The sequence below is a fragment of the Papaver somniferum genome, chromosome 6 (assembly GCF_003573695.1).
Source record: "Papaver somniferum cultivar HN1 chromosome 6, ASM357369v1, whole genome shotgun sequence".
Lineage (NCBI taxonomy): Eukaryota > Viridiplantae > Streptophyta > Magnoliopsida > Ranunculales > Papaveraceae > Papaver > Papaver somniferum.
Window position 1 is genome coordinate 91,873,912 of NC_039363.1, and position 18,186 is coordinate 91,892,097.

Below are 18,186 nucleotides of genomic sequence, written 5' to 3' on the forward strand. Positions count from 1 at the left end.
ATTTTATTGGTATTTTTTTTTGAATGATAAAGCATCCAATCTCGTATCTTTCCATACTAGCTAGAGTTGCTTTATTCAAAATCATCTTACTTTCCTGAGCAAGAATTTTTCCTTTCCATCCTTGACTTTTGTGTTCCATTTTTTCTATGATACCTTCAAAAAGTTTGATTTTTAACTTGTCTATGTAAAGGGGAGCACCCAAGTAAGAGTCTTTTAGGTCTATTTTCCTAATTTTTAGCATTTTAGACAACATCCTTTGATGTTTGTATTGTACTTTCTTGCTGAAGAAAACCCCAGATTTATCAAAATTAATTAACTGTCCCGAAGCTTTACTAAAAATTTCTATAATTTTAAGTATATAACTACATTATTTGAGGTCATCTCTAATAAATAGCAGACAATCATCAGCAAAAAATAAGTACGAAATTGGACTGTTCTCAGGAGTAATTTTAACTCCATGAATGGTTTTGTCAACTTCTTTAGACAATAGTAATCTAGAAAAGATTTCCATGCAAATAATAAAAAGGTAAGGAGATAAAAGGTCTCCTTTCCTCAGACCTCTAGTTGGTTTAAAGAAGATACAAGGACTACGATTAAGCATAACTTCTATGGAAGTAGAGGAAGTACATTGAAAAATGAGGTTGCAAAAAGATTGATCAAAACCAAAAGATTTTAGAGCAGTGATTAAGAAATCCCAATTAACCCTATCAAAAGCTTTAGACATATCTATTTTAATACCCATCCCAGCTTGTTTAACCTTTTTTTCTTAAAAGAATGAGTTATTTCTTGGGCAATAAGAGCAATTCCTATGGCAATCGACACATTTTTTTTGTTGAGCCACGTGTATGAACAAACACGTTTTTGCACTACGGAAACCAAGGAAAAATGAACAAATCTGATATTTTAGGGTTCCATTGATTATTTAAATAATAGAAAAATAATAAAAAATAAACCCTAAATATAATAACCGAGATTTGGAGAGAGAAATTTTGAGGGGAGGTCAAACATCAAACGCCAGCGCTTTTGCTTCACACGCCCTCGCTTTTGTTTCAACCGCCCGGTTCTACATCAAGCGCGCGTGAGATCTACTGCCTCACTCAAAAAACCCTCAAACTTGTTGGTTTGCCCATCTGTTTTTCATGTTTGTTGTGTCCATAGTGGGAGAAAAATCAACAAACTTAAAGTTTGTTGAATCCATATGAACTGCTCTAACTATGTTATCTGTGATTTTCCTTTTAGATAAGAAAACTGACTAAAAAGGAGAAATTATAAAATCTAGGTGTGGTTTAATTCTATTAGATAATATCTTAGCTATAATCTTGTAAAATGTATTGCATAATCCAATAGGAATAAATTGGCTAGGGTCCTTTGGGTGCCTACATTTAGGAATCAGAAAGAGGAAAGTTTTATTTAAGTCAGGATGTAATTCACCCGTTCTAACGAAATGTTGGATAGTAGAAATCACATGTTCCCCCACAATACCCCAATTTTATTCAAAGAAGGTAGCATGAAAACCACTAGGTCTAGGGGATTTATTTGGTTTTAGGTTCCTTAACACATTTAGGATTTCTTTTGAAGAAGGTACAAGGTTCAGGGCTAAATTTTCCTTTTGGGAGATACATGATTGTATGTGATGAAAAAATATTGGGTCAGGAGATTGAGGATCAGGTTCTTTAGAAAAAAGATTAATGTAATAATCAGATAGTACTGTTTTCATTTCTGATTGTTAAAGGTTAGTTCATTATTGTTTTTCTTTAGATATTCTGTGGTATTCCATTTTCTTCTTTTTAAAGTTTTTGTATGAAAATATTTTGTGTTTTTCTCTCCTAATTTTACAAAGTTATCTCTTGATTGTTGTTTTGCTATCGCTTCTTGTGCATCATAAAGCTTTTCTAATTGAACTATTTTTTCATGAATTTTCTCTTCCTTCTTCTAGACAAAATTGGAAATATTAATTTTATCTATTTGTATTATAATCTTTTTTATTTGTTTAGAGGGAAGTCCAAAAACATTTTTCTTCCATAGGTCTAAATTTTTACTTAAAGTATATAAGTTAGACACTAAGAAAGCAACAGGATTATTAGTAATAACATGATTTCATTTATAGTTTGGACACATGATGCTTCTTTTTGCCAGGTATCATAAAAGTTGAAGGTAACTTCAAATTTTACATAACTTTTTTCTAGAGTTAAGGTAATGGGGCTATGATCATATCCTACTACCACTAGATGTTTAACTTCATCATTAGGAAATTGCAGGTTCCAATCATCATTGGAAACTTTTCAATCTAATCTTTCCTGTATATATTAGTCCTATCTTTCCTATGGTTGTTCCATGTGAATTCATAACCTATGAATCCCATATCATAAAGGCATGCACTATGTAAAATGTTTTGATAGTAAGCACAATCTGTTTTTTTAAGGGTAGACCTCCTAGTTTTTCATTTTGGTCAAAAATCATGTTCATATCTCCTAGAAGGATCCAAGGAAGTGAATGCTTATCTACATGTTTTGAAATCTCTGTGATGAAGTCCCAAGCTATGTTTCTAGTGGAAGGATAGGGGCTACCATAAAAACAAGTTGATAACCATTTTTTTGATTCTGAATTTGTTTGTACTAGGATATTTATCATGTTAATGTTTCATTGGACAATTTCAAAATTGAAACCATCACCCAGGCTAAGATAGACCACCTGCTAATCCCATTGGGTCTACAATATGTATGTTAGGGTATTCAGTCAGAAGAGAGTGAACCAAATGTTTCTGTGATTTGGTTTCAGACAGGAATAAGATTTGTGGTTTATCTATGTTAATAATTTTTTGTGGATGATTCTAAGTGAAAGGGTTACCATAACCATGTACATTCCAAGATATTATCTTCATTTCTGAATTCCAAAACTAGGAAGAACAATGAGATCAACTTATAACTAAGAACAAAAATTGCTAATAATTAAGACACATAAGTAGAATAGTAAAAGTAGAAATGTATTTTGAATAATAATCAATAGAAAAGTACATGTGTATCTTCATGTTGCTTAGGAGGGGAAAGTTCTGGAAATGGAACTGGTAGATAGGCATTGTCTCTAATTACTTGTTCTTGCAGATTAGAACCATATTGATCAATGAGAATCATTCCTTCTGACGCTTACACTGGGTAGCAATTATCCGAGGAAGATGAGAAAATAAAATCAGAAATTGAGATTTTGAAAGCAGAATTTGGTGTTTGAGATGACGATGCAATGCATACATGATTGTTATAATGCTTAGGTGAAGATGCGGTATGAAGCGGAGGTGAAGCTGAAAAAATTGAAATTGGGGATTCAAAGACATCCCTAGCATTTTCGAAAGAAATAAATGAAAGCCTTCTACCAGATAAGGCCGAAATCTGGTTCGGGTTATGCTGTAGTGGATTAATGATATCTTGGAGTAAACCAGAACCACTCCTCGAACTCAAATCAGATACATGCATTGACTCAATGACTCTATGTGTTTTAGAGTTGTCCAAAAGAAACGAGTCTGAGTCTGACTCAACCAGAGGAACATAATTTTCTGGTAAGTTAAAAGGGAAAGTTCGTTTCCCTAAAAACGAAGAGGAATCTAGAGGCGTATCTTCATCGATAACTATATACCCTAACACTTCATATGATTGGCGAGAATCTTGATTCAATCCAGCAGTATCATCTTCTACATAGGTTCTGAAGATATCATTGAAAGTTTCTCTTACACCAGGTTGGTTAAAGAATGACTCTACATGTATTGTTTCTCCATAATGATCAAAGTTATCCTTAGGGTTACAAATTTGAACTTTTACATCATTCAGCCATAATATGCCATCTCCCGGGAATGGAGAATCTATAGTTATATGATAAATATCTTCAAAGGGTCTACCTTGAATGACTGCGTAGCTGCATACCTTGTGCCTAAACCTCATACAATGGGTGAAGAATTTAGAGGGAAGTTTGAGGTAGTTGAAATAAATTTCAGTAACTAGGTAGTTTCCTACTTTGACTAACAATTTATCTATGAGTGGTTTCTCTATATTCACCCATACTAAGACTATACGCTTACAATCAGCAGAAGAAACTTATGTTCCAGAGCACACTCTCGACACTTTCCCAAGTTTGTTGGCTATTAATCCTAGCATTTCACGACCCATGTATTCATGCTTTGCATTTGAGATAGAAGCCCAGATTGGGATTTCCTTAACTTTGTCAGCTGAAATACTCATTCCTTGATAAGATGTTGTTGCAGAAAGAACATTGCCAAAAGGATACCAAGATCCATTGAAAGAAATCCAAGAAATATCTTCCTTGGAGCGGAAAGAGATGATGAAAACATGTGGATCAACTTCTCTTATCTGAAATCCTACATTTGTTCCCCAGAAGTTTCTCAAAGCTCCTCTAACTTCCCAGGGTTTTAGAACATTTGTTGAAAAGACTCTTGCAAGTATATTCTGCTCTTTGATACCAAAGTCTCTAATGAACTCTGGAGGAGTAGGAAGTAAACCAGAATGACTATGATTAGCGTATCTTTGTGCTAGATATAATCCACAAAGGTGTCTATAAAGTTGAAGATGGTCTCCCATTATCACTGAGAATGAAGAGGAAGAGAAATGCACAAAGGAAATAATTATCCAAGGAAAAGAATTGGAATATAAAGAAGACAAAGAGAGAGTTGATAAGCTATTCCCGAACCCGTGAATAATACAAAAAACGAAAACCAGATATGCAAGGTATTAGCCTATCCACAGATTACAACCTATAGTAATTCAAATTTAAACTGAGGGCCAAGGTACGATAATCCAAAGAGGTGTCTATAAAGTTGAAGATGGTCTCCCATTATCACTGAGAATGAAGAGGAAGTGAAAGTCACAAAGGAAATAGTTGTCCAAGAAAAAGCATTGGAATATAAAGAAGATAAAGAGAGAGTTGATAAGCTCTTCTCGAACCCGTGAATAATACAAAAAAAATAAAACCAGCTATGCAAGGTATTAGCCAATCCACAGATGACAACCTATAGTAATTCAAATTTAAACTGAGGGCTAAGGTACTATGATGTGCCCAAATTCAGAGATTTGTTTGACTAATCCTAATTTTGGGGAATGAGAAAACCTAGTATCAATGTCTAGTCGTGCTGTCCTAAGGGAGTATAAGATACAGAAAAATCTTGCTAAAAAGCTACTACCTCCGTTTCAAAATAATAGGAAGGTTTGTGTGTACCTTACCCTAAACAAACCTTCCTATTATTTTTAAATGGAGGGAGTACTTTTCTAGAGTACTTGAAATATAAGTTTCCATGTCTCAAAAAAGAAAAAACTACTAAAGAAATACCTTCAAGCGTAACTTATGTTAGAGCATTGCTCGGTCGAACTCGCAAACGTTGATATCTCAATCTTGTTTGTCAAATTTAGTTGTCAAAACTATATGTCTTGATTTATAGTCTACTTATAGCTAAAGTCTCAGACTAGGATAGTTAAGTGTAGTTGATCTCTAGACTCCATCGTGATCATCATATGAAGACGAAGAACTACTCAAGGAACCATTGGAACTTCATCGACTAAAATGTATGTGGAGACTTGAACTTATCTATCACTTAAAATTCTATCTACTCTATCTCCTACTCTTGACACAAAATTTGTATCAGTATATAAATTTCAATTATACACATTTGCTATTTTGAGACGAGTTTAACTCGTCTATCTATTTCTCGAAATATGTGTTGGTAAGCTTTCTATTTAGCCAAGTTCATCTTTACTCGTGACGAAAGTCATGTTGACATTTCAATATCTTGAAAATCGCTTTGATGAAAAATAGTTTGTGAATAACAACTATATAACATCCTCTAAGAATGTTTCAATGATTGAAGTGTAGAGTTGAGATTATGTAACAATCTTTGGAGATAAGCATATATAGTGTGTTCGCACATTAGTGTATAAATACATGAATCGGGAACCAACTGTATGCATATGTGTTTACAGAATTGGTGAAGCAGACAGGTTAAGTATGCGTACCCGTACACATACTGGTGGAAGTTCACGTCCGTGAATATCTGCTGAGTTTGGGAATTGACAAACTCTTAACCAGTCACCTTAAGTATGCGTACCCGTACGCATACTGACGAAAGTTTTCTACCCGAGAATTCATGCTGAGGTTGGAAACCAAAAACCAACTCAAATCCGGTTTCTTAGGTATGCATACCCATACGCATACTTAATATGGTTACTTTATCAAATCGGTCAGTTCATGAACTTAAACATTTAAATTATAAGGAATGCAGTATTTGCAAACCGTGGCTATAATGTTCATGAATCGATTCAAGTGAATCAAACCGATTTTGTTTCAATTGTGTCTTCCAAAAGATCTAAGCAATTGAACAACTCTTTAACTAGTTTCATTTGAGTCATTTGAACTAGTTATGGTTAAGATGAATAAGGTTGATATGAGAGTAATCATATGGCTAACCTCGGTTAACTATTTGTGAACCAACACGGTGTACACGTTTGGGTACGGTTACATAAACCTAAATGAGGGTACATTTCATTTGTGTGTAACAAGCTAATTTCGATCTAACGGTTGAAAGATATTAGCTTGGTTGAATCAGGTGTTTCATATAACGATGAATATTGAATGATTTGTTACCAAGGTAACTTGGATTGCAAACCCTGATTTGAAAACTATATAAAGGGGAACTCTAACAACTGGGAAACCTAATCCCCACACCTCCTATGTGCTACTAGTTGCATAACTAGAATCGATTCTCCTTTAACCTTAGGTTTCTTCTCGAGACCTTGTAGGTTAACGACTTGAAGACTTCATTGGGATTGTGAAGCCAGACCCAACTATTCTCTTTGTAGTTGCGTGATCTGATCTTGTTGTTTCTATCGTGATTGAGTGCAATTGTAAAATTGGCTTGAGATTTATATCTCTGATAGGCAAGATAGAAAAGTAATCACAAACACCTTCGTCTCATCGTTTGTGATTCCACAATAACTTGTTTCGCTAGTCGATTAAGTTTATTGTGAGGTGATTGATAATACTAGGATGTTCTTCGGGAATATAAGTTTGGTTTATCAATTGGTTCATATTCACCTTGATTTATCAGAGGACGGAACAAAAACTCTTGGGTATATCTGTGGGAGACAGATTTATTCAATCCTATATATTTTTATGTGTGAGACAGATTTGTTTATCAAGTCTTCGACTTTGGGTCGTAGCAACTCTTAGTTGTGGGTGAGATCAGCTAAGGGAATCAAGTGCGTAGTATCCTGTCGGGATCACAGACGTAAGGAGCGCAACTGTACCTTGAATCAGTGTGAGATTGATTAGGGTTCAACTATAGTCCAGTCTGAAGTTAATTAGTAGTAGGCTAGTGTCTGTAGCGGCTTAATACAGTGTGTGTTCAATATGGACTAGGTCCCGGGGTTTTTCTGCATTTGCGGTTTCCTCGTTAACAAAACTTCTGGTGTCTGTGTTATTTATTTTCCGCATTATGTTTTGTTATATAATAGAAATATCACAGGTTGTGCGTTGTATCGATCAATTAGAATATCCAACCTTGGGTTGTTGATTTACATTGATTGACACTTGAATATTGGTCTTTGGTACCGTTCAAGTAATTCCTCTTATATTCAATCGGGCTCGCAGATTTCTATTTGCTGATTGCGGATTGAATTAAGAGTTAGAGATATTAAACTCTTTGATATACTTTATTCTAGATTGAGTTTGACTGTCTAGTTGATTCTCTAAAAAGTGTATTGGAGTAAGTCCTCTCAGATTGCCAAACGAATTGTTGGGTGTGGTTGTTAGACCCCCTCATTTTCACCTTACCTTAAACAACAAAGTATTATTTATCTAAAATGCATTTAAAATCTACAGATAGGGGTTTAGACTAGTCTTTATCAACGTTTTAATTCCTTCTGATAGCCAGGTAGTCTAAGCGTGTAGATTTATCTTAACAGGGTATCAGAGCGTGTCTTGAAAATGTCACTAGTCTAAGGAAAATGAAGGGACATCTAAATCTTTGATTTTCCGTCAAAGATCATGAAAGCTGAAATGGATGGATTCTACGTTCACCAAATTAAATGCTGGAAAACTAATAAGAACCGAGCTAGTGTATTTAAGCAGATAAACCTTCATAACTTTAAGTTTAACACAGAAAATTCAATAGGTGGAAACAGTGGCTTGTGATCACAAGAAGGTACCAAAGGATGCACCGATTTCATCTACCAGAATAGTGCGATGTAGAGATAATCATCTACATCGTATACATTACTATGTTTTTTTGACATGCAATGAAGAAGTCTTTATTCATCCTGAACAAGTTAATTGGTTGGCTTATTGTAATCTGAGCAAGGAAGAGAAGGATAGGTATGATGCTAGTGCTAAGGATCGAATTAGAGTTAAGATGGAGAAGCGAAGGCCAGTTGATGTTGTTGTTGTTTATCGAGAAATGCCCCCTGGATTTGATTATGAGTATGTGTTGAGGAGGGAGGCTCGCTATCGTCGTCATAGAGGAAATGGTAATTATGAAAAATTCGATATGGAGGAAGCCAAAGAAGAAGTCTGAGATACAAGTCTAAAGGTTGCAAAAACTAAGAATTGTCTACTCTTCCTATTGCATGTTAAACTGTCAGTGTTCTTTCAGTTTTTTTGTTTGTTCTTAAGAAGTTTATCGCTTCCCTTTTTTTTTGGTGTTGCATGTTAATATTTCCTGTGTAGAATGTAAGATATTAAGTTCTCTCTTTTGGTTTGTCACTACTGTTTCTACCTTAATCCAGCCAAATCCCTCCTTGTTTTTTTTTTCTTTCTCAGATTACACCAAACTCCAATTGTCTTAGTTAAAGACTTACCCTTCAAAAAAAAACCCTATTCTAGTACAGAAATCAGAAAGAAAGTATCAGAAAGAGATTTTCCATAGAACAACTAAGTCATCCTAACTATACTATATCAATTAATTAATAATTAAGTATCGCGGGAAAGGGAGATTAAGCATTCAGAAGAGAAAGGTCGTCGGAAAATGAAACAGAGAGTGAGTATAAAGTACATAATCATCAAAATCGAATCCTAAAGCTTTTTATGAATATAAAAACTACATTATATCTAAGTATTGTTGAGCGTTTAGTCTTAGCAGGAGATTAATCCCATTCCGGTAAGATGACCATGACCAGAAGAAACAGAAAACATGTGGAAGAACTGGATATTGGAGATGGATTAAAACGAATGCAACATAAAACTATTATGATGAGAACCTCTTCTATGAGATCCTAGGCTAGAAGAACCATGATGAATGATGAATGCTGAAAATTCAAATGATGAATGCTATGGAATGTATGCACCTTCCAAAATCAGAGATGAAGTGTCTTATGAGAAAACTTCCTTCTATAATTCCATTATCACAAGGGAGATTACTCCCTGTCCATTAGCATTACGAAGAAACTGGAAGTTCTGCAGAAAAGATTTTTAGGAGAGAGAAGAGAGCAAAAAGAGCCGTTGAAAAGTAGTCTCTTGTAAATTAATGTGTGATAAATAAAGAACCACGATAAATTAATAAATTTTACGGGTCTTAATTTTGGACAACGTGCAAATTTAATAATTCGCTAAATGTTTTAATTAATAAAAAATTCAGACTTTCTATAGATTTCTTCTGATATGCACTAGTAACTCTCTGTTTTACATTATATTAGGTTTACATTTATGTTAATTTGGTAAAGAGTAAAACATAAGCGATCTCGCCTCGGTCGACTAATAACTGTTTACTGCGATAATGGTAATTTCCTTATAAGCGATCTCTCCTCCAGAAACCCACATTTTATTACAGATAAAGTTGGTGGGAGTATGAGCATGACTTATGACCTTGCGATGAGATCACTTTACGCAGTATAGCACTGCCTATGTCACACCTGCAAATGTTTCTGACAAATTTTTGCGCAATTGTAACCCGGCAATATAGTGGTTCAGTGATCTCTTATCACCCACTCGTATTTCAGCCTTATAATTTTGCACCTATGAAACAACCAACTCTACCTTGAGTATGCAACGGAAGACTTACTTAGATTTTCTCTTCACCAGCAATGTATCTCATACTATAAAGGGGTTAGTACCATGATTATGCTTCACAATAATTAGGGAGTATTATCGAATCAACGGAATGCCAAGACCAAAATGTATAAGCCAACAAACTCACTTTTATTAGCTTAAGGAGAAGATACAAAGCTCGTCCAACAAACGGACTTACAGGCTTATTCTCTATGCCTAACACGGAATTTATTCTCTACTACAATGTGGTTCTTCAATACTTGAACTATTGAACGACTCTCATCTTCAAGGGTTCTATGGTTATTTATAATGCCAAGAACCAGGGCCAATCCGTATGCAACTCTGTTGCACGCCATATGAACAACCATTTGTCCATAAATAGTTCCCTAACCGCCACAGTTTACTTTTTAACTGCTAACTTTAGTGCTGACGTGTAGAATGGCGCCACACTTGTCTCAAACGGTTAGGAAATTCCAAACTCGGTTATAAAACCACTTTATAACTGTCTCTAACTTGCTCTTTCACTTCGGCACGCTGTGATGCACACACACTCGCAACTGACAACTTGAACTCAAATACGACAATAATTGCTCTACACTGAACTTTGGCATATGCCAATGTTCGACAATGATTGTGCTTTACTCACTCTTGGCCTACGCCAAATATCCGGCAATGGTTGCGCTTTATTCAACTTAGACTTATGCTAAGTATCTAGCACTTCTGCCAAGTATCTAGCACTTGCTTGAAAAAAGTTGTTACCAAGGATCATCTCAAAGTCATTGAGATGCATCACCATTACACTGACTTGGCCACGCCATTCTCCTACTTCAACACTTTCCACAACCATCCCCTTGATTGGCTTTGGTATTCACTGTCTTCATGCAGTGGTCAGCCTGATATACTTCCAAAACCAAGTACCCTGCCATCGACAAGCTCATAATAGTGTGCGAAGAACTTATATCAGCCATGCCCCAGAGTCGATGATTTTGAATGCCAACCTTCACATAAACCAGGCCAGCGCCATTCAGCTCATACTGTGTTGCTGCCTTTTATGCTACTATGTTGCATAGTTGAATAGGATTAACATGCTCCACTTGATCAGTTTCTTCTTTGTCGCGACTGCCCTCAGTGACTATTGCAGACAATTTTTCTTTCTTTGGACAATCACGCGCAAGGTGAGGACCCTTGCATAAGAAACAACCACCAGCTCTGTTCTGCTCAACCAAACTATCATCCCTTTGATAGCTTTTCTCCTTGGCCTCAGAACTTTTCTTACTCTCCTTGTCCTTACACTTCCGGTTCTTCTTATCCTCACCCTTCCTATTAGCATCAGTTTAGGTATTAACTGACCTAAAATCAGCAAGGTTGTTCATGATTGCAATGGCCGAAGATAGCTTTGGCATTAAACAACTTTTCTTCCTCAGACATTTTGCGAGTGTCTAGCATCAGAGACGAAAACTCTTTCACGTATCCCCGTGGTGTACCCGTATGCCTCAGCTTACGCAAGTTCTCTCTGGATAGCCAAGCCACATTGCTTGGTACGAATTGACTCTTCAATTCTTTTTTCATGACATCCCATGTCACGATGCCTGGACGACCAGCAGTAAGGTCATCATCAGTTCTACTTCTCCACCAAAATTTCGCATCACCCTCCAGGTACATGCTAACGAGAGTAACCATTTTTCTTGCGGGGTTCTGGCAGCCTTGAAGTATTGGTCCATGTCCCACATGAAATTCTCCAATGCCTTCGCATCTCTTGCGCCAGAAAACGCCTTAGGTTCTGGGACTTTAATCTTTGATCGTTGGTTTTACCAAATACAAAAACAAAATGCAAGTCCACAAATTAACGCTAGACATGAGAAAAAGAATCACATTAAATTTCCACAATATTAATCTCCTTGTGATTATCTGCAAGATTATTAAAATATCTTTCCCCTCTTCCTTTGAAGAGGGAACCATTCTCATTGCAGAGAGAGATTTCATCAGGCCTGCAGAAGAAACCTTATAAGAATATTTATAGTTTTTAACGTACTAATTGCAATTACACTTTCAGTTGGTATTAAAAGAAAATAAAAAATTTATATTGATGATTAAAAGAAAATACTTGATTTGTGGATGTCACATATGAATCAAGAAATATTCTTTCGAGGGTTCTTTTAATCCTATATAGATAAAAATAATACAACATCATTATGAGTAAAAATCACCATAAAATAAATAATACAAAATAAGGATATCGTAGTTGGGGATTGAACATAGGGATTCAAATCTACGCACCATTGTTGACTTGGGTTTTCGGTGATTTCTTCTTCCTCTTTGCCTGGTGAGTCGGTTAAGTAATGCGACACTGAAGTAGGTTTTAATTGTAAACCTTAAAATCACTAAATATTTAGAAGAAGTAGGTTTTACCAAAATCATAGATTTTAATTTATTATCAAGATTTCAGTTTTTCTTACAAAAAAAAAGGAGCAAATAAGTGTCATGTATGTTCAATGGTGACTACCACCAAGTTCAGGAGATCCCAGAAAACAACTTTTCTTTTCTTCTGTTTCAACTGCAACATATCATTTGGATTATGAACATGATCTCCATTGTTGCCACCTGATAAAGTTCTAATGTACATGGAAAGAAAAATAGTCAATAAAATCCTAAACTGCAAAAAGCCGAAGAAAAAATCAACAAAATCCTAGAACATGCTTAAAAAAAAAATCCTAGCAACCAAAAAGAAACGTGCATTTAGCAAAACCAAAAAAAAATGGAAACAGTATAGCTAGTCACCGAACCAAAAATTTCTACAAAAATACCTTCTTCTTTTTTGGAAGCATAAAAAAAGATTCTTTTGTTAATAATATCGTTCAAGATCTTAAAAATCAAAACTTTGGCACTGAAAATCCAAAACGAACGAAAAGACATAAAAATCAACACTAAGTCATACATCATAGAGAAATTGAACCACATACCCCAATGAAAATCAACCGAGCAGTTTTTAAAGCAGAGCCTCAATTAGAGTCACCGCAGCAGTTTTCAAAGTGGAGAATCAACGGCAATCGACTATACTTTTCCATTAAATATGACTACACTTTTCATTATATCTACATAAGAAAAAAGAATAAAAAAGCGTAAACATCCATAAACGAAAAGAGTCACCGCAGCAGTTTTCAAAGGAGAGAATCATTGGCAATCGACTACACCTTTCCATTAAATCTGACTGCACTTTTCATTATATCTGCATAAGAAAAAAAAAAACGTAAACATCCATAAACGAAATAAGACATCGAAGGGAAAAAAAACAAAAGAGCATAGTAACAACGACAAAAAAAGTTATGTGCCATGGCTTTGCAAGCGTTTTTATACAGGCAGAAAATTTTATTTTTGGAATTAATATCTTACATTAACCAAGAAAATGTGTGAAGATTTTGGGCCTGTTTGGTACAGTTTTGAAAAACAGTTTTCAAAAATAGTTTTCCACTGTTTTAAAAACATACCCTTTTTTCCTTGTTTTCATTTTCTAAAAATTGTTTGGTAAACTGTTTTTGAAAACAAGGAAAACCAACTAAATCGGATCAAATGTAAATATTCTTCTAAGAGATAGTGATATTAGCCATGACTCACTTGCAGTCATTCCCCATCTCTTACTTTGTTCTGAAAAGAAGAAAAGAATAAAGAAAAGAAAAAAAAGAGAAAACACAGAAAACAATAATTTGTTGTTTTCATTTTTTTGTTTTTAAAAACAGAAAACAGATAGAAAACATTTTCTGAAAATGTCCTTACCAAACGCGTTTTCTCCTGTTTTCTGTTTTCTCTGTTTTTAAAAACAGAAAACTGTTTTTGAAAACTATACCAAACAGGTTATTTTTCCTAAAAAAGACAACTTAGTTTTATTGTTTAGGCACATCTATATTTGGATTCTTCTTTTATTCCTTTCTGCAGATCCATTTAGGAAATCTTTTTATTATTATAAATCAATTTAGGAAAATATTTAGATTATCTTCATTTTTTGGCTGTTATGGAATGTATTTTTTTCAATAATTTTAATATTTACATAACAAAGTTTAAAATTCACCTTAATTAATCAATTTTTTTATAACTTTTTTGTTTTAATTATGGTATAAACAAAATTAAGAAAAAGTAATATGATGTTTACTAATCAATATTTGTTTGCTCGATTTTTTTGTACATTAATCAACATTTGCTCCCATTTATTCTGTTTCAAATTCTAACGACTGCGTAATTTTTTCTTTGTATGCAAACAGGATCAATAACAAAGCTGCTCGCAAGAGAGATACATCATACGATCGAGAGGTTCGTGACCACGATTAATTTAATCATCTTTTTTTAAGTTTCTCATTGTGGGAAGTGTAATCACTGGGAATAACTTATTCGTTAGCTACAATTTGATTTTAATAGATAGAGCGAAGTTGTAATTAAGAAAAGGGAAATTCAGAGAATTGTAACTGGACATTGGACATTAGATGTATTTTTTAATTTTTTTTAAATTTATTAATCTTATGATGTGATTGATTGCTTGATTACTTTTGTGATTGATGCATGATTAATTTAGTTTTGGGTTGAAACCGAGAATGCATGGCTTAATTATTTTTGGTAATATCTTATTTTCTGAAATAATTTTTTATTTTCTCCAAAATGAATAAGAATCGGTTTCCAAAAAAAATTATATCGTGGTACACGTCGAATAAACTTTCTTTTTTAAAACTCGGTAGGGTCAGAATTGATCAATAGTATAATCATGATTTTATTTTAGTAGTTTATTTGCATGATTTAAAAATTTTGATAAATTTATTTATGGGCAAAAAATTTTAAGTGTGATTTTCATTATTATTTTGCATGATTTAAAGATTTTGTTGAATTTATTTATGGGCAAAAATTTTAAATTTGATTTTAATTATTATTTTATAAGATCCTGTAGGGGAAAAATACCTTTTTAAAATCAAATATCCAAAATAAAATAAAATGGTGGGATCAGAATCAACCAGAAATTCTGATTAACCACGTCGTTCTAAAAAACTCTGTTTTTATATAGAGAATATGTAGTCTAGTACGATATCCATAGCATGATGCATACTACTGAATGCAAGACAACAACGCGCTGGCACAACAAGACGCATCAAATATTGCTCAGTTCGTTATATATCTCTTCCTCTTTATCATCATAATTCACCATCAGTGAGGCAATTTTCAGAATTCAGTTGTTACAATTGGTTTAGCAATTTAGCTATTTTCCAGTTTAGCAACCCTGGCAGCGGCTAGGTGTTTTTTTTTTTTTTTTTTTTTTTTTTTTTTTTTTTTTTTTTTTTTTTTTTTTGCCAAATATGGCTTATGGCAACAACACTGCGGATGCTCTAAACAACCTTGTTTGCTCCAAAAGTTTTCACTAGAACTAGTTTAAGCAATGTTGGAGATGTTCACACGGCTGGTATAAATTTCATATCTACACTTTTATGGTAACCCACGTTAACATTTTCTTTTGTTTAATTTTGATAATAGGCCTGATCATCAGACATAATTTGCTATGTCAAAATGATTGATAATTGAAATTAGAACAAATATCAGATAATAATAATAGAATTGGAGGAAGAGTGATAGGCAGTTTAAGTGTGTCACACAGATATTCGAACAGAATCCAAATATAGAAATAAAATAGAAAAAGTACTCTATACACGAAGAAAAAGAAAAGTATAATAGTAAGATAAGCAAAAGACGGCAGTCACAAAAATCACAACCTAATCGTCAGAGCCTCAGAGGAGACCAAGATACTCAGATTCGTAGTAGCCGAATCCAACACCATCATCATCATCACTGGAGATATAACTGCCTCCACAATATTCATCATATCCGTCAAAGTCAATGTTAGAAAGTCCAGAGGGGTCATCTTCATATCCATAGAATTCATCATATCCATCATCGATTGCAGCATCAAATTCATAGTCATCAGTGGAGTCATTTGGAAGCCTTAGTTTTATAAGCCTCTCTCTACAACTCTTCAGCAGATCTGCTTCTAGATTAAGGTTGAATCATTGACGGAGATCCAGAGATTCAAGGTGCAGGCAGCCATCGAGAATACCCCTCAAGCCTACATTGGTCAATTTATTCCCGAAAAGATGAAGATGCCGCAGCTGAGGCATGTTCTCTGCAATGGCTAGTGCCTCCTCATCAATTTCTATGCGTGGTCGCCTGAAGCCGCGAGAATTCAGCCGGAACGATTTCAGTTGAGGGCATGCTTTCCAAACAGCTTTAAGCATATCCTCTGAGAAAGAGCATTAGCAAATTTCAAGTTCCTCCAGCATGACAGCTTTCTTGGCCATGTTAATCAGTGCACCATCGCTAACTTGATAACAAGATACAAGCCGAAGACATCTTAAGGAACCATACCTGGAATCAGACAATTAGTACTGAGGAGTTAGAGATAATGTTATTAGGCATACAGACAAGTCAACGTTTTAGAATGGGAGGTTGCCAATTAGAATAACATACTTTGGTAAACTATTATGTCACAAAATGAAATCTCTCAAATCATCAGCAATTAGCCAACAACTGAGTACTTCACTGTATATTGGACAGACCTAAAGTAATTTTAAAAAGAAGGGTTTGGATATTCAAGAGCAATATTTTACACAACAGATAAGCATGCTCGAAAGCAGGATCGATCAAAGTCGTAAGAGTGGTGCACCACCATCAACAAAAATTTACGCCCAACAGATAAAGTTCACACTGCGATCCCCAGTGCTGGACTTTGTCAGCCCAAGAAGCCTATGATTCTAAGTGCTTTGATAACCGACTGTTAGCCTACAGTTTTAAGAGCATTAAATGCCAGACCTGGTGCACTGTACTGGCTCATCTATTTGAGAGAGAAAAATGCTATAATGTCATTCAAGTTGTTTTAAAATGCATAATGAAAAACAAGGACAGTAATCCCAATAACCTAGATAAAAGAGCGTAAGAATATTTTGTGCCACTTGTGCTCACTTTACCAATTTGCTAAGATCAGAAACCTTAATCAATCAGCTGATCGGTTCGCATCTTCAAAATAAAAAGCGCAAATGACCAACTTTTATAAGAAACAATAAAAAACAACGGGCATGCCTACATAGTAGTATCATCCTGTAAGAGGATGCCGAGTTTTCAGAACACCATAGGTAGGAAAAGCATATATGAATGCGAATGTGTCTATTCTTTCGTTTGGAATATTCCAAATATTTTTTAATGTCTTTTTGAGCACTCACGGGTTCCATTATAGCGCCCTCAAATCTATTTAAAATCTAAATGAAAATGTCATTTGATGGGCAACTCTACAACAGGGCAGAGCTAACACCTCTAGCAGAAACAGTAAGAAACCTAATTGATTCGTGTGTGTTTTAAAATCAGTTACATTTTAGCAAAAACTTCATTATCCTAAACAACATACCTAACAAAACAGTTATAATAGACATAATATGGAAGGAAAAGCCATCCAAAAATGCAAATGAACAACTAGAAAATCATAATATTAAAATGAGATAGAAGATTCACTTACTTATCAGCAATATAATCTACAATCTCATCAGTACCAAAATGTCAACCAACTGTCCACAGCTCCTATCCACAGCTTCTCTTGCCATCTTTTCCATATCATAGAATCCACCATCAAACAAATCCTACCTATTCCTAATATCCACAGAACGAAACAGCAGAGGCTCTTTGGAAACTTTTCGCCACATAGAACATACTGATTGAGCCCTAAACAAGATATCAATTGCCCCTAATTTAAGAAATATATGAGCCAGAACATCGGGAGGCAACTCAACCCAATCTCTAACATCTTCCGATGAACTTGGTTCTTCTGTTGAAATCGGAATTTGATTCTCCGTGATACAATCCATCCTCCAAGATGCAACAATTCAGACCCTAGCTATGAAATCACAATATAGAATATATATATCAAAATGAGCTAAATCTACGTTTTAATTTGGGATTTCTATAAAACTTAAACCCTAAACAAAATTCTACAGTGAAAAATAATTAAAATTCCCTCTTTGGTACCTATGTAGAAGATAGGAGATTGAGAGAAATGCTGTTGCTGCTCTTGTTTGTCAAGGGAAATATGGGAGAGCTCTCAAAACCCATTTATCGCTGGGGAGGAAGAAGAATTAGACAGTT

The 18,186-nt window shown here is 34.6% G+C and overlaps 1 pseudogene; it reads right to left on the bottom strand.

Annotated features, from left to right (window-relative positions):
* Positions 1 to 15,635: 15,635 nt before the first annotated feature.
* Positions 15,636 to 18,162, bottom strand: LOC113285873 (annotated as a pseudogene).
* Between the last annotated feature and the right edge of the window lie 24 nt (positions 18,163 to 18,186).